General features: G+C 46.9%; 1 protein-coding gene and 1 long non-coding RNA gene across 2 annotated transcripts in view; one reads left to right on the top strand and one right to left on the bottom strand.

Annotated features, from left to right (window-relative positions):
- L3mbtl4 (L3MBTL histone methyl-lysine binding protein 4) overlaps positions 1 to 23,549 on the top strand; it is a 398,535-nt gene that overhangs the window by 357,149 nt on the left and 17,837 nt on the right. The gene's annotated exons all lie outside the window — the stretch shown is intronic.
- Positions 10,519 to 20,141, bottom strand: LOC121142700. The gene is made up of 7 exons (XR_005879737.1): positions 19,907 to 20,141; positions 15,095 to 15,258; positions 14,781 to 14,867; positions 14,212 to 14,310; positions 13,255 to 13,371; positions 11,577 to 12,692; positions 10,519 to 10,797 (listed from the first exon to the last, which is right to left on the bottom strand). It is a non-coding gene; the product is annotated as an uncharacterized LOC121142700 (long non-coding RNA).

The following is a 23,549-nucleotide window of genomic DNA, read 5'->3' as shown; positions in this document are numbered from 1 at the left end:
TTTTGTGGTTGTGTCTTTACATGGTTTAGCAATCAGCATAATGCTGCTTTATAAAAAGAATTTGGAAACATTCTTTTCTATTTTATGGAAAAACTTGAGAAATACTGGCTTTAGTTCTTCACTAAAGGTCTGGTAAAATTCTTCAGTGAATCCATCTGGACCTGGGCTTTTTTTGGTTGGTAGATTATCAGCTGTTGCTTCAATCTCGTTGCCTGTGATAAAGCTCTTCAGTTTTTTTCCAATCAATTCTTGTCTTAACTTTGGTAGGTCATATCCATTTAAGAATCTTCCTCATTTCTTTTAAATTTTCCAGTTTGTAATTATTGGAAATGTCATGCATACATACAATAAAATATGACAATCTCCAACTGTGAAGCTGACAGGAACATATACTACACTTAATCTTATCCAAAAGGCAGAGGAGTGATGAAATATATTCTATATACTACCCATTTCTCCCAACAATAACCCTTATATTGCATTTGACAAACCCTGCCACAACTTCCTTCCCATTTTCTTTCTTTTTCTTATTTTTTAATAGCTCACTAAATCCTGTTATGTGCATGAGTGTGAAGTCATTCACTGGAATGTGGGAATCCCGCTGATGGACACATCGTCAAAAAGAGATGACCAACCTCCCCCACCCTCCCACCTGGCAACAATCCCTTCCCAATAGCTCCTCAGTAGTGGGTGAGGCCCAGAGATTATCTACCCTATCTATGTCAGAATTTTGGCCATGCTTTTAAAGTACATTCTGTGATCCTCCCTTTTGTCTCTAAACTTATTATTTTGGGTTTCCTTTCTCTATTTTTTTGGTTAATTCAACAAATGATTTGTTAATTTTGCTTATTTTTTCCAAGAGCAAACTCTTCAGTTCATTGATTTGTCTGTTTCATTGCTTTATTTTCTGATTTTAATTGTTTCCTTTATCCACCATCTTGCAGTTCAGTTTGCTCTTGTTTTAAGATGCATCATTAAATTATAAAACCTGAAACTGAAGCATACACTACAAAATATAAGCACAGGTAAGAACTTTCTAATAAGAACACCCCAAATCCTCAGGAAATAAGGCCAACAATTGCCAAATGGGACTTCATGAAGCTAAAAACTTTCTAATCAACAAAGGAAATCATTTTTCAAGTAAAAGGCAGCCTTTGCATGGAGAAAATATTTACCACTTATATATCTGACAGAGGATTGATATCTAGAATATATAGAGAAAAAAGCACCAAGAAAGCAAACAGACGAAGAACCAGAGAAAAGAACCAAACAGAGGTATCTAAAAATAGGACATATCAATGGCTAATAAACACTTTGAAAATTGTTCAACATCCTTAACCATCAGGAAAATGCAACCTAAAACCATTTCCAGATTGTATCTCACCCCAGTAGGAATAGCTGTTATTGAAAGGTTGGGTGATAACAGGTGCTAGCAAGGACACTTTATTCACTGGTAGTGGGAGTATAAGCTGCACGAATGTCTTTCAAAAAAAAACTAGAAATACCATGACTTGGGTTATACTACTCTTGGGAATATGACCAAAGGAGTCTATGTCTTCTACAGAAGACTTGGTCATTCACGTTCATTAGTGCGCAGTTCACAAAAGGTAGAGGACAGCCTAGAGGACAATCAGTGGTGAGAGGATAATGAAAATGAAAAAAGGATAAGTAAGTGCAATGGAATTCTATTCAGATGCTAAAAAAGAAAGAAATGAAATTTGCAAGCACTTGGATGGAACTAGAAAAATAATTACACTAACCTAGGAAATCCAGACCCAGAGAGATACATGTTCTCTCTCATAGGTGGGTCTTATCTTCAAATGTTTAGTTCTATGTGTTTATCTTAAAGAACTTAGAGAATTCGGGAGACTAGTCAATGTCCATAGAAAGAGGTTTAAAGGGCGGGGGATGAGTTAAAAACTCGTGTGAAAGTGGAGAAAGAGGAATCTCGGAGGTGGAGAAGTTCAGTCAGGTGTTGAGGTAGAGGGATGGGAGGGGTGAGCGGGAGACAGAGTTAAGCAACGTGAAGGACCTAGGAAGTACCCACATGGAAGCTACTACCTTGTGAGCCAATTAGACTCTATAAGCTTAAAGGGCAACTAAGAGGGAAATGTTCTGCCCTGTGGGTAACGATGTTCTTAGGAAGAAAAGGCAAGAACTATGGGCCAGTGTGTATCACCATGTTAATCTCTTCTTTCCCATTTTTATCAGTTCTTTGAGAATTTTTTTGTAATGTATTTTGAGCATATTCAATTTAACTTCCTTCTCCCAGCTTCTCCCAGATCCACTCCTGCTTCCCTTCCAACCCCAAACTAGGTCCTCCTTTTACATTTGTGCAAACGTATCAAATACATCTTGTGCTGCCCCTGCCCTCCTGGATGGACAGCCTTCCCCTGGAGCCTCAACAGCCTGTTGGGGCCCCACCCATAAAATGCCTGACTCTATTCCAGCGTCTCTCAGTTACCAATAGCTCCTTCGTGGGGGAGGACACTTGCACCTCTTCCTGTCAGGATTTTGCCTAACACGAGCTTGGGCATGCTGTCCTGATGTCTAGTCTAGGGTGGTGATGAGTCCATAGGAGTCAATTTAACACTGTGTTCAGTTGGCTGAGTAAAAGCGGTAGGTTCTCTTCTAGGGCCCGTGACCTATCTAGCCATAGGTTCTCTGCCCAAACTCTGGTGGCATTCTTTCTCTCCTTGAGTATATCACAGGTGTAGTGCCACTGCTTCCTGTTTGGGGTTGGGCTGCCTGCCGTTACGTGTGCGCAGCATGAGTCTCAGAATCCCGATCACTTTGAAATGTGCAGTTCGGTGACATTTAATATAGGTTACATGGTTGTGGGACCCTTACTGCCATCCAGGACTGTACTGTCACCCTAACCTGACACTTGGAGGAACACTCAGCTTCCCATTCTCCTTCCCCCCAGCCCCAATATTTACTGTATGTGTGTATGTATGTATGAAAATGTGTATGTGTTTATTGTGTGTATATACATACATATATAAATATATGTATGTGTGTATGCATGTATATATGCATGTGTGTATGTATGTATGAATATGTATATGTGTTTATTGTGTGCATATACATACATATGTAAGCGTGTGTGTATGTGTGTGTGTGTGTGTGTGTGTGTGGAATGGAGGACTATTAGGCCAGGGATGGTTCCACCCATAATAGGTAGCTAGAATTGGGGTTGTCTCAGGGAAGAGCTAGAAACCTAGTACAATAGAAATTCCCCCAGGACTCTATGAAGGTGACACTAGCTGAGACCCCCTAGTAATAGGGGATACAGAGCCTGAAATGGCCATCTCCTGTAACCAGGCAAGACTACAGTGAAGGGACTGGGACACCAACCCAACCCCATAACATTCAGCCTACAGTGTCCTGCCTACAAGATGTGCTGGAGTATAGGTATCATAGAAATTGTGGGAGTGGCCAACCAATGGCTGGTCCAGCTTAAGACCCATACGATGAGAGGAGGCCCATACCTGAAACTGACTGGAAGGTCAGATATCAGAGGCTGGGCAACCCAGAGACTTAGGATAGAACCAAAAGAGAGAGGGAGGGTGGGGGAGGCAGAGAGGGAGGGATGGAGAGAGGGAGGGACGTAAGAAAAGAACCAATAGCAACACATTTATTTTTGTGGGCAGCAAAGATATTTCAGGAGAGTGTTTTAGGGGTACCTTACACAGTGAGTGACATTTCAATAAACACGAGTAGAGCCCCCAGCAGGGGGGTTGGTGACCAAAGCTGGGAACAGAGCCAGCCCAGTTGGCCTTTCTCAGAGCAATATCTGCTCTAGAGTGCAGGGCACATGAGGGACAGAGAAAGTGTCCTGAGGCAGCAGGCAGAGTAAGAGATTTGGGACTCCATATGGAGGAGTGTTCTGTGTCCTGCAGTCAATGCGAGAGATTAGGAATCTCCTTATTTCAGGATGTAGTTGTTTGCTTACCATTTTATTTTGGTTTTAAGGAGAATGATGCAGTTGTGTGTGTGCAGGTTGGGAGGTGGGAATTCTGAAGGTGGAGGCCTTAACAGACCATTGTAGATGTCAGTAATGCAAAAACGGGGCATTGATTCTCACCTGACCCTGCAAAACTGGGAAACAGCAAAGGCTAAGAAATCCCTCTGCCTTTTGCGCTATGGATGTCATCTTGCCATAAGAAGCTCTCACCCCACGGTGATGTCTGGTGTGCCTGGCTCAGCCAGGCACAGACTTCCAAATGCCTATTCACGCTGAGTAAGTGATTACTTTCAACAGGAACAAGACTCTTGTCAAACCTCCTCTGTGTCTGGCCTTCTCCTTCCCTGGACTCCTAACCTGTGGCTCAACCCCAGCTGAGTTATCAAAGAGCCCTTCAGTAAGGACTCCAAGGAAACAGGCTAGCCCCAGGACATGAGATTCCGCACTAAGTCAGTGTGTCTCTTACACACTCTGTTCCCTCTGGCCATCTGTGCACTTCTCCAGACTTGGCGGAAGCCTCTCCCTATTCCAACAGCCTCCTCTCTCCTGACACCATTCCCCCTGCGATAATCTTGTCTAACAAAGGCTGTCTTTACCTGGTTTCCATTTTACAGAACCACTTATTTAGGACACAGCATCACTGAAACGTGGTCACTGAAGGGAAAAAAGTTTGAGGCCAAGAAGGGAGGGAAGAGTCAAGCTGGGCTCAGAATTGGAGCACTGGGCGGCCAGCTGAGCCAGAAGTACATCTCCTTCGCTCTGCTGCTGTCCCCTGCCTGCGGTTTAATATGGTTTGCTGTTTCCCACTCAAGAGAGGATAATTCCTCCATTTTAATTTTTGGAAGGGAAATACAGCCAAAGGGGAAAAAATTCTCTGTGGTTCCTATACATAATGATACACCCAGCTGAACTGCTATCAATCTCCAAATACCATACAGCCGCAAACATTGGTATCAGTAGATTTGTATTTATTGTTCCCTTTATTTGGGGGATTGTAACATAATTACATCATTTCTCCCTTTTGCTCCTTCCAATGATCCCACCCCATATGCCTCCCCTTGGCTCCCTTTGAAATTCACGGCTTTCTTTTTAATTTAATTGTTGTTACATGCATGTATGTATATGTATATACGTATATATTTCTGAATATAACCTGCTCGATCTCTATAATGTTAACCTGCATATCTGTCTCTTTTGCAAGTATCTATGTATTTGGGATCTAGATTGTTCCCAAGTTCTACCCCTTAAGTCCTAAGATGTCCTTGTTGTTCCTTAGGCCTACTTCTCCTGCCTCAGCTAGCTGGTCTCCAACTTAGTTTAGTTTCTGATGCTCTCTGGCTTCTGAGTCATGAACCCATACTAGCCCCTTAGCGTCTTCAGGGCACCTCACCTCTAATGATGTGTTAAACCTGACCCCTCCTCACTAATCCTTGCTGTCAGTAAAATTCCCCTGCCCCCTTACCATAAAAAGTGGAAATTCAAGCCAACTATATAAGAGTTGTGTGTAGCCTCTAAAACCGTCAGTCTTATTGCTGCGGAGAGCAGAAAGGTGGTTACCAGAGACTACAAAGGGCAGGGCCAAGACAGGAGAGAGGTGGGCCACGGAAGTACGGATTCCACAGTCAAGGCGCGCCTTGAGCAGAGTGAGGGGCATCCCTGGTGGCACATGACACGACTCTTCAGACTTCTGAGGACGTGTGGCGTGAGGTAGACGGCCATCAGTGTGTCCTGTCTGCCAGGAACATAACCACGTTCTGAATTGTTTCTAGTTTCCTTATCTCCACAGACGAAACTGTCACATTTTAAAAAAGGGCTGTAGTTTGAATATACCTGGAATGTCTCCCAAAGGTCCGCATGGCGAGGTTTCCTCCCTAGCCATCGTGCTGTTTTGGGGTGGACCATTCAGAGAGATGACACATTGTGAAAGGAGACCAGGTCATTAGGGCTGTCCCCTTGAAGGGGACACTGGGCCACCGGTGCTTACTTGTTTTTTTTTTCTGCTCCTTCCTTGCCACATCCAGCACTTTCCCCTAGCCTGCGCGTCCACAAGCTGATGGCGATGGGGCCAAGGCATTTGCATGGAACCTCCCGAAACTGTAAAGTAAAATAAGTGTGTTTCTTCCCTTCTGAGTTGAATGTTTTGCTTACTTTGTCGCTGTGACTGGAGCTGGCTGCTGACTGGCTCCACGGGCCATCTTGTAAGTAACTTCAAAAATGGTCTCTCTGTGATGTACCGAATTTAATTTTAAACCGTGTCCAGGCTTTAGTCCTTGCTCCCTTCGGGAGTAAAGCTGAAACCGGCATCGTGGCACATTGGGGCGCATAGGACAGGAGACTTCTGCTTTAATCAAATCCAGGGGCTCAGTGCTGGGCTGTGTTCCAAGCCCTTGACTGCATCGTTACCTTTCCCAGCCCTGCATGGCATGCTTGCACCTATACGAGGCACAGACCGTGGCCTTCAGACCCTTGCATCAAATCTACTTCCTGTCTGGGTGCACCCGTATGCACTGCCTGCTCTCTGGGCGCACTGTCCCCCAACCATTTCAAGCATTAAGCTTTGAGTCCATCTGGGAGAGTATTGGGTTCCAGGATGTGCACTCTTGCTACAATAACAAAATCCGAGTGGCTCATAATTAGTGATAAAGGGGCGTGCCTTGCTCTGGGAGCTGTTGTAGTTGAATAATTATGGAATGCACATAAAGGCATATACATATGTGGATCTAAGTGTTGTGTTATTTGGGGACTACAACTCGGCAGAGCCCAGGTGACTGGCGGGTGATAAACCAAAGCGGCTAGCAAGAAAAGCTTCTCTTAACAGAATGGTACCAGGAGTGGGTTTCCACAGAAAATGAAAAGCTGAGGATTCCTTCCAGGCTTCTGTGGTTTGACGAACCAAGACCCCCAGAAGCAGTGGACCAGATGTTCCAACAATTGAGACAGCTAAGATGATGGAGCTTCATAAACCCTAAAAATAAGGACTTATACAGGTTTCTGAGTTTTGTCATGATCCCCATGGTATGAACAGCGCCCCCTTCCAGCATGAAGCAGTTTGGAATGAGGGACGTCCTAATTCCCATCTTGTTTATAAACCTTTGTTTTCATTTAAATGGGATTGTTTATAATTGGTTAATGATCACAACCAATCTCTTTTTAATGGTAAAAAAGGGAATTATGGTATGGGCATTGTTTTTCATTTATTGATACAAATTCAAGGTCAATTTTGTGATGTGTATATTTCTCCTCTTGATTAAGTATTGTGCTTATACTGATCCTTTACAACGTAATGCATAATTGAATACAGATTACAGATAGTTACTTATAATAGTCAGAATTTATAGTTAGGTAAGTTAGGTTTTCTAGATATACAGAAATATATTTGAGATAGATGGTCTTCAAACCTTTCAAAGACCTTAAGAAAATGGCATTTAAAATGGTTTAGGGTTTTTCTGGACAATGAGAAATGTCTGCTCCTGGCAGCACCAATTACGTCTGAGAGGAAGATAGGCATCGAAGAAACTTGTTATGGAGTTTGCTTTCAACATGGCAAGATAAGCCATTTGGCAAGAAACTGCTCTTGCCTGCTTGACTGTTGTTGTATAATCTGGACATGCAGGACCCACAGAAAAGTGACTACTGAACTGATCTTATAGGGTTCCTGCTTCATGAAAGAGTCTAAGAGACTTTCTACAGGACAAAGAAAAATGAGTGACAGACTGCCAGCACAGATGGACAGTTTGAAATTTCCTGCTTTGCTGAGAAGTGTTCCAGACACATTGTGGCCTATGGGCTGAAGATGGATGCCCCAACGTTACAGAGGAACTTCGGGTGACTGTCCAGGCAGTAAGATACCTCTGTCAATCCTAGTGTTTATATATTATCCTTCTGTGGTCTTTGATGGAGTTGAAGACAGATAGTTATAATTATAGTTTTCCTTAGTTATGATAAAAGATAAGCTACAAAAAGGACTTTAGACTCACAAGGATGGGATGGATGATATTTTCTTTAGATCTTGCTAAATGTTAATAGACAAAATGTTGTAACTGTGTTCTTACTTGATAACTGTTCTGTCATATACAATTTGACTATGTTAAAGTTAAGACCTTTCTTTTTGTTTAAACAGAAAAGAGGAGATGTTGGGGAAGTCCTGTGTATATGTCAATAAATTACTGCTGGCCAATAGGAATCTAGATAGGTGGGGCTAGGAGTCCAGGAGGATTCTGGGAAGGAGAAACACAGGAGAGTTCGAGATGTAACTGCCATGGGGTAGGAAGCCCGGAACTATTCTCTGGTAAGAGAAATACTTAGATTAACAATTATGGGGTAATTACTTAAGTCAGAGCTAGAAAGAAAGAAACAAGCAAGGCCAACAGCTTCATAATTAATACAGCGTCTTGTGTGTTATTTGGGGACTACAACTCGGCAGAGCCCAGGCGACTGGCGGGTGATAAACCAAAGCGGCTAGCAAGAAAAGCTTCTCTTAACAAAGTGTGAGACACAGTGTGATGATTTCTTCTAGTACAGATGAGAAACTGAACCATTCTGAGGCTAATCCAAAACTTATAGCTGGTTACTAATAATAGGCAGAGGACATTTTAGAAGGCAGATTGACTCCTGCTGAAGAAAAATTCAGCTATCATTCCTGGACATGGTTAGGTGAAGCATTGTATTAGTCATCTTCCTGTCACTCTAACAAAGTTCCTGAGATAATAAACTTGCATGAGGAAAGGTTTGTCCGAGGGTATAGATGAGCTCGTCCAGGCTTAGTTTATAAATGAAAGTTCTTTCCGTACCCAAAGTATGGACATAACCTTTCAGATTCTGTGGTTTTGAGAAGTCTTGCTTACTTACTGCAGAGGGGAAAGAGGCTGTTCGGAGCCTGTTTGCCCTGGGCAGAGCTTTCTTCCCGCTGCACTGGAGCATCCACTCTGTTTGAAAGGGTGTGGCGATGTCTTCAGGATCACGTGGATGGAGGCTTGGATACCGTGTGGAAAGAAGATGGGTCCACAGGATCCTTGACCCTTACGCTCCCATGTAAGCCCAGTAAACAGAACAGGCCTTGGCCAGGAGTGTTGACTTCCCGGAATCTTAGGACGCAGTTGGTTGCCCACAGCGCTCGTTCTGCTTTCAATGCCAACCTGCACTTCCACATCCTCGGTCCCCAGAGTGATTTTTTCCCAGAGCCTAAATCCCTTAGAGTCCCTTGTGCTTGAAACTCTGTCGCACTCCCCGTGGGACTGAGGGCAGTGTTCCCAATGTTTAGTGCGCTCTGGAGGTTCCACGGTCTGCACCCACCTGCCCCCCCCCCCCCCCCCCGTCTGGTGGTTCACACTTTCCAAGGGTCCTCCTCTTGCTTGGATATACTGTGCGGCTGCTGTAACTGTGCAGGGAGGTGTTCCTCTTCCCTGAAGGTGCCAGGTCCCACCACAAAACAAGCTTTTGTTCATGTAAGCTCCAGGTCAAAGGTCTTTTCCTTTGGACGATATCCCCTCTCTTCCTTGGAGTTCAGTACCTGATTCTACCTTTGCATTTATTTATTTATTTATTTATTGCTACGACAGACCCTTCTGTCCTGCATTTTCTGCTGGGCCATGAGCTCATGAGGACAAAACAACGAGCCTGTCCTTTGTACCTCAAGTACCTGGCAGGGCACCAGATGAGCGGATACTCTGTCAGAACCTCATGTGAAGGCCTGAGCAACAGAAGGCCCCCCCTTCCCCACTCTAGTCAAAGCTACCATGCTGAGGGTATGTCCTAAGGTCATAGTCAGTTCCCATGCAGACAAAAATGCTGGCTGTCAGGTAACCATCTTGTTACACGAATAATAATAGCAAGTCCTTTGAAGTAATCTAACAAAATTATGTTTACTAACAACAAACCCCTGTAAATTATGAGCGATGCATGAAGCACAGACACCACCCCGAAGAAGCTTGGTGTCCACCCAATCATTTGTTTATAATGTGTATCAATTACTTTTCTTCTGTGTGCAAGACATTAGGCTAGGAATGGGTCCCGGGCAGTAGGTCCTACAGATGAACAAGCATATTTTTAACTGCATGTGACAAAGGCAATGCGGAAAATGGATAGTGTGGGATCAGCAGGAGTTAGTAGCTCTGTGTGGAGGTGGGAGGTGCCTGGCATCATAGAGACCTGTCTGTGTGATCAGGGACTCCTCTCGAGGGAGGAATGGCACTGACGAGATGGGATTCCTCGTTGCTTTTCTATTGAGATGACAAAACGCCGTGGCAAAGGAAACTCGCAAAGGGAAGTGTTTAATTTGGGGCTTACAGTTCTAGAGGGGTTGAGTCTCTGACCATCTTGCAGGAAGCGTGGCAGCAGGTCGGCAGCCACAGTGCCGGAGAAGTAGTTGAGAGCTTAGATTTTGATCCACAAGTGTAGGCAAAGTGAGTTAACCGGTAATCACACTAGTCTTTTGAAAACCCAAAGCCCATCCTCTCCTGTCCCCAGTGACATGCCTCCTCCAACAAGGACATATCTCCTAACTTTCCCCAGTGTCACCAACTGGGAACCAAGTATTCAAATATATGAGCCTCTTGGAGTGACATTTTTATTCAAACCACCACAAGGAGGACACAACTCAAAGAGGAGACTAATGCAGGGATGGAGAGACGCTACTGTAGCCAGGCATGAAGATGCCCAGGAGGAGAGGAGAGGGGCGGAGTTATAGATGCCCAAATGCATGAAGAGAGAAAACTGGTGGTATTCATCCAAACTTGGGTCCATGTTGCTTTGTAGGGCTGTCCTGTAATCTTCCCATTTAGGACTCATTACTGACAGCACATCCAGGCCCCCGTGGTGAACACTGGAACTATCTGTACATGATAAAACAACCAAAACCTGGAGCACAAAGGAGCCCAGGTGTCGGCTGGGCTTTCAGGGTTCAGAATCGCCCAAACTCTCTGTAGAGTTGGGCTTCTCCTTGCTGTCTAAATGAGACATTTTACAGAGGAGGAAAGTAAGGACTCAACAGAACTTAAACCACATGTCCAGGGTCACACAGCTTGACTCTGATCATCTAAACGTGAACTGGATCATCTACGTGGCACTAGATCTCATGTTTCCCCAGTTTCCAACAATGTGCTGTCAGGCAAAACAGAGTAAATCCTCATGGCAGAAGTGTATACTGTTATGGAAAAGTGCATCAGGCTTCTTTATTCCAGCCAAGAAATAAAGCACAAAGAAGTCAGAACCTCCCTGAAGATGGTGCATCAGAAAACACCAAAGGGCAGAGATGTTCTACTCTGGGATGCTATGTTGCTATGCAATCTCTCTGTCCTGGTTAGACAAAGGACTCTGTCCTGGGTTGCTCATAGCTCAGCCTTAGACTATTCTCATTTAATAAGTTGTGATCTATTGACATCTACGCACATGAGCAAAATCAATGACTATGGCTGTTGGGAGCATAGATTCACCTTTACCTACACTACCTTGCTTTTTTTTTTCATGTGGTAACAGGTGATTCTGGTTTTGCATCTAAATTCCATTTGTTCAGAGGGGCAGCTGTTCCATTTTTATTAAAAGATAAAGGCATTCCTGTCTACAACCTAGTTTCAGTACATCCCATAGTTTCCATTCTGAGATAATAACATACCACGCACCGCCTCCTTGTACTGTGGGTTTCTTCTGGTTTCTTCCCTGGATCCTATGAGCTTAAGGATCTCAGAAATCTATACCAAGGCACTTCAGCCAGAATGGTGCAATGGTGATTAGTGTTCTTGGAGATTTTGTCTCCTGTTGAAGAAATGGAAAGTTGACAGTACTCAAACCGTGACTTCCCTGCAGCTCCCAACAGGGGCCCCTGGCGAGGCCACCTTCATAGCCACCTTATCAGCATCTCTGCCCAGCCTCCCCGCACCCCACTTTGACTTACTTCCCTGATCAGAAGCCAGAGGAATACGACCCAAAGCTCTCCCGGTGACATGCAGAGCCCTTGCTCTGAGCAACCTCAACGTTTTCCTGAGTCCCTACAAGGAGACTGCATGGTTGACTCCCTGCCACTTGGTGATGTGTCTCCCCTCCCCCAATGGACTGTGAAGCCAGAGTTCCCTTGTCTTGTCCCCACATCTTCTGATGATGGTCTTAAGATATCCAAATCTAGTCATTTCCTCTGCCCCTCCTCTGCCCATCGCCCATACCTGGATCACGGTGCTGTGCTGTCCAGGTGAGACCCTCCCAGTTTGCTGCCCTCCGGGATGCCACAGGCTGCCCGGGTTCTACCCTCCAGGGTATCGTTCTCCGAGGCACCGCCCTCCAGGGGCTGTGGCTGGTAACTTACCATCTCTGGAGAACTCACATGTACCAGAGAACCAGCTCCCCACAGCACAGGCTGCACTTGAAGCGGATCCTGGGGGAAGTGGTGTGCCCCAGCATGGCCTACAAAGCAGCTGTGCACTCACGGAAGATGACCGGATGCTAAAAGACGCGGCGGGGTCTTGTGTCCGTTTGTGTCACAGTAGACCTTCTCTTGTAGAGTTGCCCTACCATTCATTCAGCCAGGTTTGCAGTATAAGTTTCATTGCCATATCCTGGGAAAGCATTACTGAGCATCCAATAACCCCACACAGGCTTATCCATAATACTTAAAAAAATTAATTTTCCGGGCGTCGCTCGTGTTAGCCTTCTGCAAATATTTGTCTTGTGTTTGTAAGCTCCATGGTTGCTCAGAGTCTGTTCACCGGCACGTTGTAGGGTGCGTAGTCACGTGGGGCTATTTGACCAACAAGATTTTCATAAACTTTTAATTCATCGCAAACATTTATAAACCGAGAGATCCTGCCCCCCCATTCACAACCAGATTTCTGCGTTCTACTGAAAGCTGAGTGGTCCCGCATCCCTGCTCCTGGCAGCGCCGTGACTGACGCCGGAGCCACTTGTGCATGTAGACATTGCCTCCAGTTCTCTCCTGGCACAACCACACTGTCTTTCAACTAGAATTCTTAGCCCATCCCCCACCCCCTGCAGAACCCACATGAGAATGGAGAGGCCTCAGAGTTCAGCCATCATGGCTCTTTTTTTTTTTTTTTTTTTTTTTAGCTCCTTGTTACCAGTTACCACCTCCAGGACTTTGAGGGCAGAGGCACCGCCTTTCCCCCTCCCTTGGAGGACAGTGGGGGTGAGTAATGGTTGGTGAGGGCAGGGTTGGGACCCTTGTCTGAGACACTGGAACCCATCACCCTGAGCACTGTCCGAATTAAAATATCTGCAAGCAGCCGTAATCCAGCCTGATAGCCAATGACCTAGCCGCCCCACCCCCGCCCCGCACCACTTACAAAAGCCACGCCATGCCAAAGTGATTTTTTTCAAAAATGTGTGCGTGTACCCGGACTTCTGCACGTCAGTGGGATTTGTGGCTGTTGGGTTCAGTGACCTGGTGATCACTGTCTTACCTATAGAAAGAGTGAACCAAACCAGTGAGTATCACAAGCAGGATCATGTTAATGACACTTTAATATACGCTATATCCTTAGCTTCTAAATGCTGACTTAAGCTACATGTAATTTGCCTACTGTGTTTCCTTAAAAGAAAAAAAAAAGGGGGGGTGGGAGCTGTCACGGTTGTTGTGAGCTATCACTCAGGCCCCTCCCACAATTGTAGAATGGCTTTTATTGCTTGACTGTTAGCACACTCCTTAAAGTCCTATTGGTGTTTTAATTACTTTAAGATAATTACTCTGCGTGTTGGAATTCAGCTCTTTGTGCCCTGCAAGGGCGTCCTTGGAGGATGAATTCTGCTGACCCTGCAGACTCGCACCCTGCACCATTACCCGGGTGCCAGGACGTGCGACGGTTTGGCAGTGTCCTCTACTGAAATCTCTGCCATTTCGGGAAGACCTTGACTAGGGGGTTCTGACAAGGAACTCGCTCGTACCATAGCTTTGTGCAAAAAAACAGCAAGTATTTCTATTGGCTGGCAATGTATAGTAGTTTAATATCATCGTGTCTAATTGTTTGCTATAATATTCATTGGCTTTGTCTCCGGGTCACAGTAAAATTTATAGCTAATGGAAAAATTTCCTCTGTTTTTGAGCAAAAAAAAAAAAAAACAGGTTTTGGAATGAAACTGAATGCAAATCCAACAAGCAGTTTCTGGCCAGAGAAAATAACAGTGCAATCAGTTGAACGGCCTACTTTATCGGTTCTCAATGCTATATCTCAAATCCTGCTCTGGGTGTTGGGGACTGGGGGTGGGGGTGTGTGCGGGGTGCGTTCAGAAGTCCAGTTTCTCACCTTTCCACCATGTTTGCTTGTTTCATAACTCCTCCTACGTGGCAATCTGAGTGAGGGACGCGGGTCGGGAAAGAAGGCCGAGGGCGTCATTTCTGGTCGCTGTGGAACACCGGGAGAGTGGGTGGAACACTGATGGCCAGGTGAGGCTTGGGGAGTCTTGCTAGTCTGTGCTGGCTGCCCGTTGTGGGTGGATGCTAAAGATAGACAGCCAGCCAGCGTGCAGCTGACTCCCTGGTCCCCTTGGGGTTGTTTTCCGAGTACGTCCCCCTGCTCTGGAGCGCGGGCAAAGGCATGAGCAGATGCGCTCAGATGGACATGGGTTTGTCTGCCCTTACGTGACATCTTCTTGTGACAGACCGCAAGGCCTTCTCAAGGCACCCGCCGCTCTCCTTGCTTTGTGCTAGCACATTTTCTCTCTCTCCCCCAGGGAAGTCAAGGGAGGGAGGAAGAAGAGGGAAACTGGGGTCCCCAGAGGGAGGAAGAAGAGAGAAACTGGGGTCCCCAGAGCTCCCCCTACCCAGTAGTAGAAAGGCAGCTGTTCTGCCAGAGCCCTCTGGGGGCTGGCTTACCTGGAGCCTGACATCCCAGACTGCTCGCCAGCCCCTGACAGCAGGAAGGAGAAATCTGCTCCATCTGGGAGCTCCCCAATTCCCTGGCTTTGGAAGAAGCACAGAAAATAAAAGTTGGCGGGGACGACCGTCGCATCCTTGGCTGCCCGCTGTGGTCCCATAAGCTCAGAGCTGCCGTGTACACCCTTCCCAGATCCTCAGCATCGTCTCTCAGACTGACCCCACCAGCCTCAGCTAGACCAGGGTCCTCTGGAGTTCCCTCTTATCCCCGGGGGCCTCCTCACATACTGTGTTCTCCACTTCCCATACTTTACCCAAGTTCCTCCTGGTCCCGTGTCCTCTGAGACATCACCCCAGCCAGGTCACATCTGAAGATTTCCCTTCTCCTGAGAAGGCGAATCATCCCCTTGGCTCTCAGCCCTACACCAAGGTTCTCCCCGTTCGCTGATAATATTCCTGTAACCATAAATGCTTGATTCTGTAATGAAAACAATACCGACATGAGACACACATACCTATAGCCGCAAAACCTCTTTCTGGATCCCAACCCTCCTACCTCCTAGGAGATTTCAGGAGAGCGAGCTCCTTTTTCTATGCCCTTTGTCTTCCTTGAAAACTCCTGCGATGGCCTGTGATACACAGCAAACGACAGCTGAGGGATGGCCTGTTTGAGCGGAGTCCCCTTGGCCCAATACAGGCAAAGAGACTTGATTTCAGGCATTGGGAACAGCATCAAAGCGTCCTTCCCAGCTATCTGGCCCATTCTTCACCCACCTGGCCTCCATGGCTGTGCAGGTCAGCCTTGGAAGACCTGTCTGGCCTCCCACAGATCCCCTCTAATGTTCGTCAGTGTTACTGGCCTTGGGTTCAAGCCATTGTCTATTTCTTTCCCAGCCTGTGTTTCTCCTTTGTGTCTTTGCCATAAACCTGCCTCTCCCAGTTGAACCTGTAGTAGTAGTGAAGAGTTTTTCACCTAAATTTCAGAGCAGCTTATAAACACTCCGCTTAGTTTCAGCCAGTTGGATACAAGCAATCATTAAATCATCCCCTTTTCCCAGGGTGCTTCTCTGTGAAGCTCAAGGAAAGGAGAGCAAGGTTGAGAGAGGGGGGGGGGAGAGAGAAAGAGAGGGGAGGGGGAGATGCTTCGCCACCATTAAAACAGGATAGCTTGGAGACCAAGCAGCAGTTTTTAAAAGTACATCTGCCTAAACTCCACCGAGATGATTTTAGCCAATAATTTAGCATCTCCCACAGGAAAGACCTCCTAGAGACACCTGGATCATTATCCAGGTTTCAAGAAGACCGAATTGCAGAAGTGATTCGGAAACGAGGCTCAGTTCCACTCTCAAATGCAAATTACACTAGGATGTCACCAAGAAAGGAAACCAGGACAGAGGCAGTCACAGCTAGTTGTTCAAACTCCTGTTCTACCCAAAGTCTGAGACAGAATTTGCTGCAGGATGTCTGAAAATGCCTTTCCCTGGAAGATTCCGTCTCACAAAGGTCCCTCATCACATACACAGCGTTTTTCTGAAACTGTCTATTCTTCTATTCCTGCCTTGGGAACAAGAGGCCGCCCTGAAGCCTTGGTTCGCACAGTGATGAGTCATGCACTCTAGGACAGATAGTACTCAGCGCTTTGCTCCCACAGCACAGGGCCAGGGGTGCTTCTCTCTCCATCCCCAAAGTCCTGCTCCGGGATGCCCTAATACATGTAAACGGCATTTAAAAATGTTTCAGATGGCCCCAGCGCCCCAGGGCCCGGTGAAATTAAGGAATGTGTCCTCTGAGACTGTCAGTCTGAAGGGAGACTGAAAAGGAGAGGCTGCTTTACTCCCTGATGCCCTCCCCCGGTTGTTGTTTGGGAGGTAGGAGGGAGCACCCGGGCCACAGAAATGTGCCGTTTTCATTTATTCCGGGCACACGTTCCTCCTTTCTCTCATACCTGTCACTCCTCAAGCCTTTTCCTCAGGACTGCCTCTTTCAGAGGCCCTATTAAGAGAGCCCCCCAAGGACTGGTTCTAAATCTTCCCCATCACAACCGGCAGGGTTTGAGAGCGTCATGGCAACACACCTGACTCACTCTCCTGCAAACAGGAGATTTAATAAAATTCCTTCACTCTCTAACTCTGTTTTTATTAAATTCCCACCCCCCCACACACACATACACACATAAATAGTAGCAGCAACGCCTTTTAGAACTGACGCTTAAGAGTCTTGATGTTGCCTTGGGTGTTGATGCTGGCTGTCTGCCTTCCTTATTTTTTAGTTTTTTAATCATTCTTTAGCAGAGACCCGGTTAGTCTGTGGTGGGCTGGTCCTTCAGCACGCCCTCGGTAAAGTGTAACTCCATCTGAGACTCCGCTTCTGCAGGGTCTTCCCAGGGAGGGTAAGCGTACAGAGAAAATGACTGATCCTAAGTGCAGCTATTTCCAACAGCAGTGGAAAGCCGGGTTTGAATACAAGTATCATTTGCTTGAGAAGCAAGCCAACTGTATCATTACAAGCGAGGAGTCCCCCTCACGTGGGCAATGAAGGCCTTAATTTAGGGCACCATGTTCCCTTCCCATTAGGAGCATCTTGAGGCTGAGGCACGGCCTCGGCAGCTTTTCATCTTCCTGTCATGTGTGGAAGTGAGAGATTTAGAAAAAGGTTCCTGCTCCCACCGAGAACATGAGGCTTCAGCCCATGTCCTCAGCTGCCCTGTGGTTGTCAACTGAATATCTAATTTGCTAAGTTGAAAGCAGCTACGAAGTCAGCTGGTTTGCTAATGCTATGATGTTCATTCCAAGGTAGATTTCTTTTTTGTTTTTTGAGAATGAGTGTAACTACTTGTTTTATACCACCTGGAACTCAGGATGCTCCAGCCTTGGCCTACACACACACACACACCCACACACACACACACACACACACACACACACACACACACACACACACACACAGGGCTAGCCCTGTCTTTGCAGACCTGATTGCCCAGGCTTGCTGGGCAAGGCACACACCCAGAGACGTTGCTGGTCCTAGGAGATGCAGTAGAGAAGGGAAACCAGACAAGGTCACGCTCACTGCAAAAACCAGCCAAGGCCACGCCCACTGGAAGAGCAGGCCTTTCTTTGTGTACCTGTGTGCCTGGTGTTTTGGCAAAGCAAAAAAAAAAATGCTATAAATAAACAGGACTCTTGCTTATTTATAAACAAGATGAAAATGGCCAGTAAGCGGCTTCCTTAGTGAACCATCCCAAACGGGGGCGCTTGAAAGAAGTCTGCAAACTTATTATTCCTAAACTCTTAGCAGATCATCACAGGAATTTATGCTGTACACCTAAGTGGGCACCCTGGCATCTAGTGAGCCTATCCCCACTCTAGACATGGGCTTTGGGGCCAGAAGTGTTACGCTGAAGCCTGTGGTGGGCGATTAACATGTGGAAGTTACTACGGACTATTCTGCACTTTTATTAAAGTGAACCAGTAGATATGATGTCGGTTTTTCAAGTCCCTAGTTGAGGAAACCCCCTTCCCAGTGGCACTTTCAGGTGGGAAGATCTGTGTACAGGGCAGACAGAGCACTTGGACCTCTGAAAACAGGTGGCTCCCAAGACCTGTGGAGAAGCGGCTTGGACCACGGGATGACTTCCCTCCTCCTGTCTGGGAACACGTCATCGTGACCATGAGGGGAGTCCTTGACTCTCAGTGAGAGTCGGCATCTGTGCTGAGCTTGCTGCCAGGGAGGGAAGCAGCTAGTGTGCCCGGGACCATAGGACAGAAGGGTAAGTCAAGGCCCCATCCCCCAGAGGGGCTGACTCAGCAGCGGGGGTGGAGGCTCTGCCTCATTTCACCTGACAGGCCCTACCGGGCATGCTCCTTCCGTGGTTTCCAGTGCCTCTTCAGTCTTTTTTCTCCATCCCTGGAGCATCCTGGAATATGGTTATTATGAGGGAAAAAAAATCTGACACTCTCTGCAAGGACCTGTCTGGAATTCTAATGTTTCAGATTGCAGCACAGAATTCCCTTCTTAAAGAAGAGGGTGGCTCTGGCTCTTTTGGAAAGTGTGGGACCCTCACACCACCCTCAGATTGTCACTCCAGTCTCTCACACCTCTCAGAGATGTGTGAGACTCATGGTTGGAAGACAAGAGCATCCCAGTGGGAAGACTCCAAGTCAAATCCCAACTCTGCTCTGTTCGCTTGGCTTTCTCCCGTTGGCATTGCGTCTCCAAGACACAAGTCTACGGGACTTCCGCAGAAGTGCTGTTGCAGAAGTGTCAAATGCGGGAGCTGCTCACATCTGTGGATTGCAGGAGCCTCACAGCTCGCCCCTCCTCCCTGGTATTCGTGGATCAGGGTAAGAGGCCACGAGTGAGGAGAAAAACTATGTGCAAAGAGTCACTCTGGTCCCCGGATCGAGTTGGCACCAGTGATTATTCAATTATATTCTCACCTTTGCTAGTGAAGGTCGGTGTTGCAGGAGATACATAAATACATGCTGGGCAATTGGACTGTAGCATTCAATCAAAGGAGTTAATTAATAATGTCTCAAGCTGCGCAAAGCAGATATTAAACTGAAAGGTCAGCCTTTAGCCATCAGAAAATATATTGCGCCGAAGCCTTGTTGAATGACTAACGTCAAAAATCAATGTGGACTTCTACGTTATTTAAAACAAAAAAGCAAAGGGATATTTTCTCACCAGTAACAAACTGACGGATGAGTTTTATTTCACGTCATAAACAACCCCTGACCTTTTCAGCAGTGAGTACTACTCTTGGCCAGTGAGAGAACACAGGGTGGAGAGTCTTTGGTTTTGGTGGTGTTGACCCTCTAGACCAATGCTCTGCAGTGTTTTCTTCTGAAATAAAACTCCTCAGATGGTTCAACATTCATATTGTACATTGAGAACCAAAGACTAAGCAGGGTAGCCAGAGTCAGGGTGTGGTGGTAGGGGTCATCTGGGGAGGTAACAGTTACAACCCAGTAGACCGAGAAAGGGCTGGAGGTCATTGAGGCCTGAGCTGGAAGAACTCCAGGCCCCTGCATCTAGAAAGCCTTAGGGTAGACTCCCTGGGATCGGGGTCCTCATTAAAGACCATTTTTTTTTCTAAAATAGAGCCAAAAGAAAGAACTAAAGCTCACCCCTCCAGAGTTGAAGCTGAATACACAGGGCCATATAACCTGCTGCTCCAGGAAGTTCATGATGTGACATTTCCTCTGTTTGAGTGACTGCTGCCATCGGGGATTCTGCCCAGTTTGGCACGAAGTCTCTCTGCCAATGAGCTTGTGTGGAGGAAGCGAGGGATGCCAGGGAGACTGTGTCCCACACATCAACCGGTTTGGCGGCAGCCTCTGAAAGAGAGAGGAAACAGGTTTTACGATCCCTCAGAATTGGCAAAGAGACAGAGATGAGTGGGAGAGAGGATTGGGGCCCCGGCAGGAGCGTCCACACAGCCCGCCACTACTGAGTAAACTGTGAAGAGCCGGGCCTCCTACACAGAAGGGTCTCCGGGCTCGGAGGCGGAGACCCTGTGCGGTTGTGGGACGTGCCTGTCAGGAGAGGTCTCTGGTTATTTGGTGATGTTGCTGTGAGGCTCCTCCTCCAGAAGACGATGACAGGAATCCCCTTGGCTTAGTGAGGAGGGACACCTTCAAGGAGGAGTGAGGCATGAGCTGGGTGGCATCATCCCTTCTCCCTCATCTCAAGAGACAGAGGTGGGAACCCAACTTAAAGCTGCAAGGTGGGACCTCACGTAGGCTGAGCTCTTTCAGGCTGACTGAGGCAGGATGCTGGGAAGATGGAGACAGGACCCTAGACACCAAAGCTCCCCTTCTCTGATGCCCTTCTTTCCAGTATTGAAGCCCCAGGTGGAGGGAAGGCAGGAGAGCTGTCTAATCTGTTATCTGTGGTTTGGGGGTGGCATACAACACTCAGAGAAAGCCACTCTAAATCTGAATGGTCCCCTAACCCGGTTTTCAAAACCACTTGTTTTTGTAGCCAGTGCAAATAACCCCTACTTTCTTAAAATGTGCATTCATTCATTCACTCATCAATCCCAAAGTCACTATGTACTGTGTGGTAGAGGAACACCTCGCTCAATCTCTCAGCCAAGACAAGAGCCCTGACGGTCTCTCTCCGGCTCTTCCCCCTCTCTGGACTATCTGTAGCCTTGGGGCTCCACGCCTTCCACCATTCCTGAAGCTGGGGCTGGGTGGAACCCCGGCCACCTCAAGCCCATTGTCAATCAGTGAAGCGAGAATAATGTGACTCTGTTCTGCTCCCTGGCCAAACCAGGTCTGAAAAGAAGCCATGTCACAGCTCCTGCTAGAAGACTTGGACCACTCAACAAAAACAGCACAATAGTTTCAGTGGTCGTGTTTAAAGAAAAAAAGGGAGGAAGAAAGAGAGAGAAAGGAAGAAAGAAAGAAAGAACGAACGAAAGAAGGAAGGAAGGAAGGGAGAGAGGGAGGGAAGGAGGGAAGAAGGAAGGGAGTCAAATTGATTTTAGCAGCATATTTTATTTAAATCAATGCATCCAAAACATAATTTCAGTATAAAAATATTTCTAAATGACGCATACTTATGTTCCTTTTTAATACCGTGTCATCAAAACTCCAGGCATACTGTAGCACATCTCAAAATTTCATCCACATTGCAAATGTTCAAAAGCCATGCGTGTCTCCTGGCTTCCATAGCAGGCGGGTCCCAGTTTCTGGTTCTCTCGGTTAGCCCCGTGCAAAGCCTTGGAAACCCCATGGGCTTTCTGTCCTTCATCAGTCCCATTGATATAGACTCAGGAGCAACTCATGATGAGGGGTGACCAGCAGCCACAACCTCAAGGGGTGCTGCCCAGGTAGACACCAGTGTTGGAATTCTCAGCCTTAAGGGCCCTGAGGAGTGGAGCCCAGGCCTTGCGTGTGTGTGTGTGTGTGTGTGTGTGTGTGTGTGTGTGTGTGTGTGTGTGTGTGTGTGAGTCACGCTGCAGCGGGCGGGCATATGAAAAGCAGCGTTGCTGAGCGCCGCGCTCGTTCCATTAATGACTGTTCTTGCCGAGCTCGCTCCCGCTCCCACACAGACGCAGCCTTCGTCTTCGCAGATCGTGTTTGTGTTCCCCTTGGTCTGTCTTGCCTTTAGAATTGAGGAGCAGAAAAAAAGCAGATGAAGGAATGGGAGAGAAGATGCCGAAACACAGACATGACGGACCAGCAAATCCCAGACATGGCCGATCTCAGGAAGGAGAAAGCCAACCCGGCGTGTTGCCTTTCCAATCCAGCCGTAGTTCCCAAGGGAGCACAGTGCCCACAAACAGTAACTCTCTGTCAGTGTCAGAGACACTGGACCGGTGCCCCAGAGAGTGACAGATTCTATGGGGATGGGAAATGCATGAAATTCAGTTTCAGGGCCAGTTGCAACTTTTTTTTTTTCAGTTTGTTTCCTCTTTGTGGAGCACAGAACATGCTAGGATCGCTCCCTCTTTCATTGAGGAGAGGTTATTGTGAAGTGGGTCTCTCTCTCTCTCTCTCTCTCTCTCTCTCTCTCTCTCTCTCTCTCTCTCTCTCTCTCTCTCTCTCTCTCCGTTTTTTTAGTGGAGTAAAAATAGCCCGAGGCCCAGTCATGCAGACTCGCTCACCACGTATGAGTCACTTGCTTCGGTTTTGTTGTGTGTAGCTTTTCTGAAGACACGGCCATATTTTTAAGAGACCGTTTCCATAAAGGGTTTCTCTTCCTCTCGTGGGGGTAGAACAGAAGTAGGAAGGAAGGCGAGAGGAGCTGGGAAGCAAGCAGGGCCTACTTTCGTGCTATTTTCAGACCAGTTAAAAATCCTTGGACTCCAGATTATTTTTTTTTTTAGGAAAAGCAGTCTATGGAGCTGTGCTCTGTGTCGCAAGCCTGTGGCATCTCTGGAAAGACAGTCCCCACATCACATGCCACCTACAACTGGCCAGTCCGGCCATTCCCTTGACCTCTTGGGGGAAAAAAGGCCCACTCTGACCCATGGTTGGAGTTTTCCAAGACTGGGGCTCTCCCGGGGTGATCTTGCCTCTGTAGGGCAGGGGGTGTCTCAGCATCCTTCCATAGAATGCTCTTCTCTGCCTGGTCCTGAAGAGTAGAGAGGACAGCCAAGTCTGACCAGGCTTATTTGGACCCTGGGGTAAGATATGGAGCTGAATGGATTGGTTTGGGAACCTTGATAGTGTTCCAGATCTTTAAATATCTTTGCAGATGCATTAAATGCATTATTGTATGTATTTTTTTATTGTAAATGCCAACTTGAAAAAGAAAGGGAACCTGTAAAAAGTTTTCCTAAATTTTTCCACAAATGGCAAATGACGGAGGCAATAGAGATTACGCCCTGTGTTTTCTGTCAGGGGGAAGGTATCCTAAATGCGGAGGTAGTTTTGATTATTGTCACTCACATGCTGTTGTCAAAGGCAAAGCCAGGATTACACATGCGTTTCAGTTTCTGGTCCAGGAGACGTTTCGATTAATGAGGATGCTGAGACCTCCTGCGGGAGGGCTGCCTTTGCAGGCAGAATTTCCTAGGCTGACTTCTCTGGGAGCTGGGTAGGAGTGGATGCTGCAGTGAGACCATGTAACTGGGAAGCTGCCAAGATCTCAGCCCTGATAGGTGGAAACAGCTGTGATACCCGACCCCTTGGATACAGCAGGCAAATGAGCCTTTCTGCTGTCTTCATGGTAAATGCCCAAAGAACCTCCAGGTAGAATGGGGTTGAGGAGAATGACTTCTGGGGACAGGGCATTCGTGCACTGATTAATGACAAA

Source organism: Mesocricetus auratus, unplaced genomic scaffold, assembly GCF_017639785.1.
Source record: "Mesocricetus auratus isolate SY011 unplaced genomic scaffold, BCM_Maur_2.0 Super-Scaffold_100010, whole genome shotgun sequence".
NCBI lineage: Eukaryota > Metazoa > Chordata > Mammalia > Rodentia > Cricetidae > Mesocricetus > Mesocricetus auratus.
The sequence above is the reverse complement of the archived record's forward strand: the minus strand, read 5'-3'. Positions and strand labels throughout refer to the sequence as shown.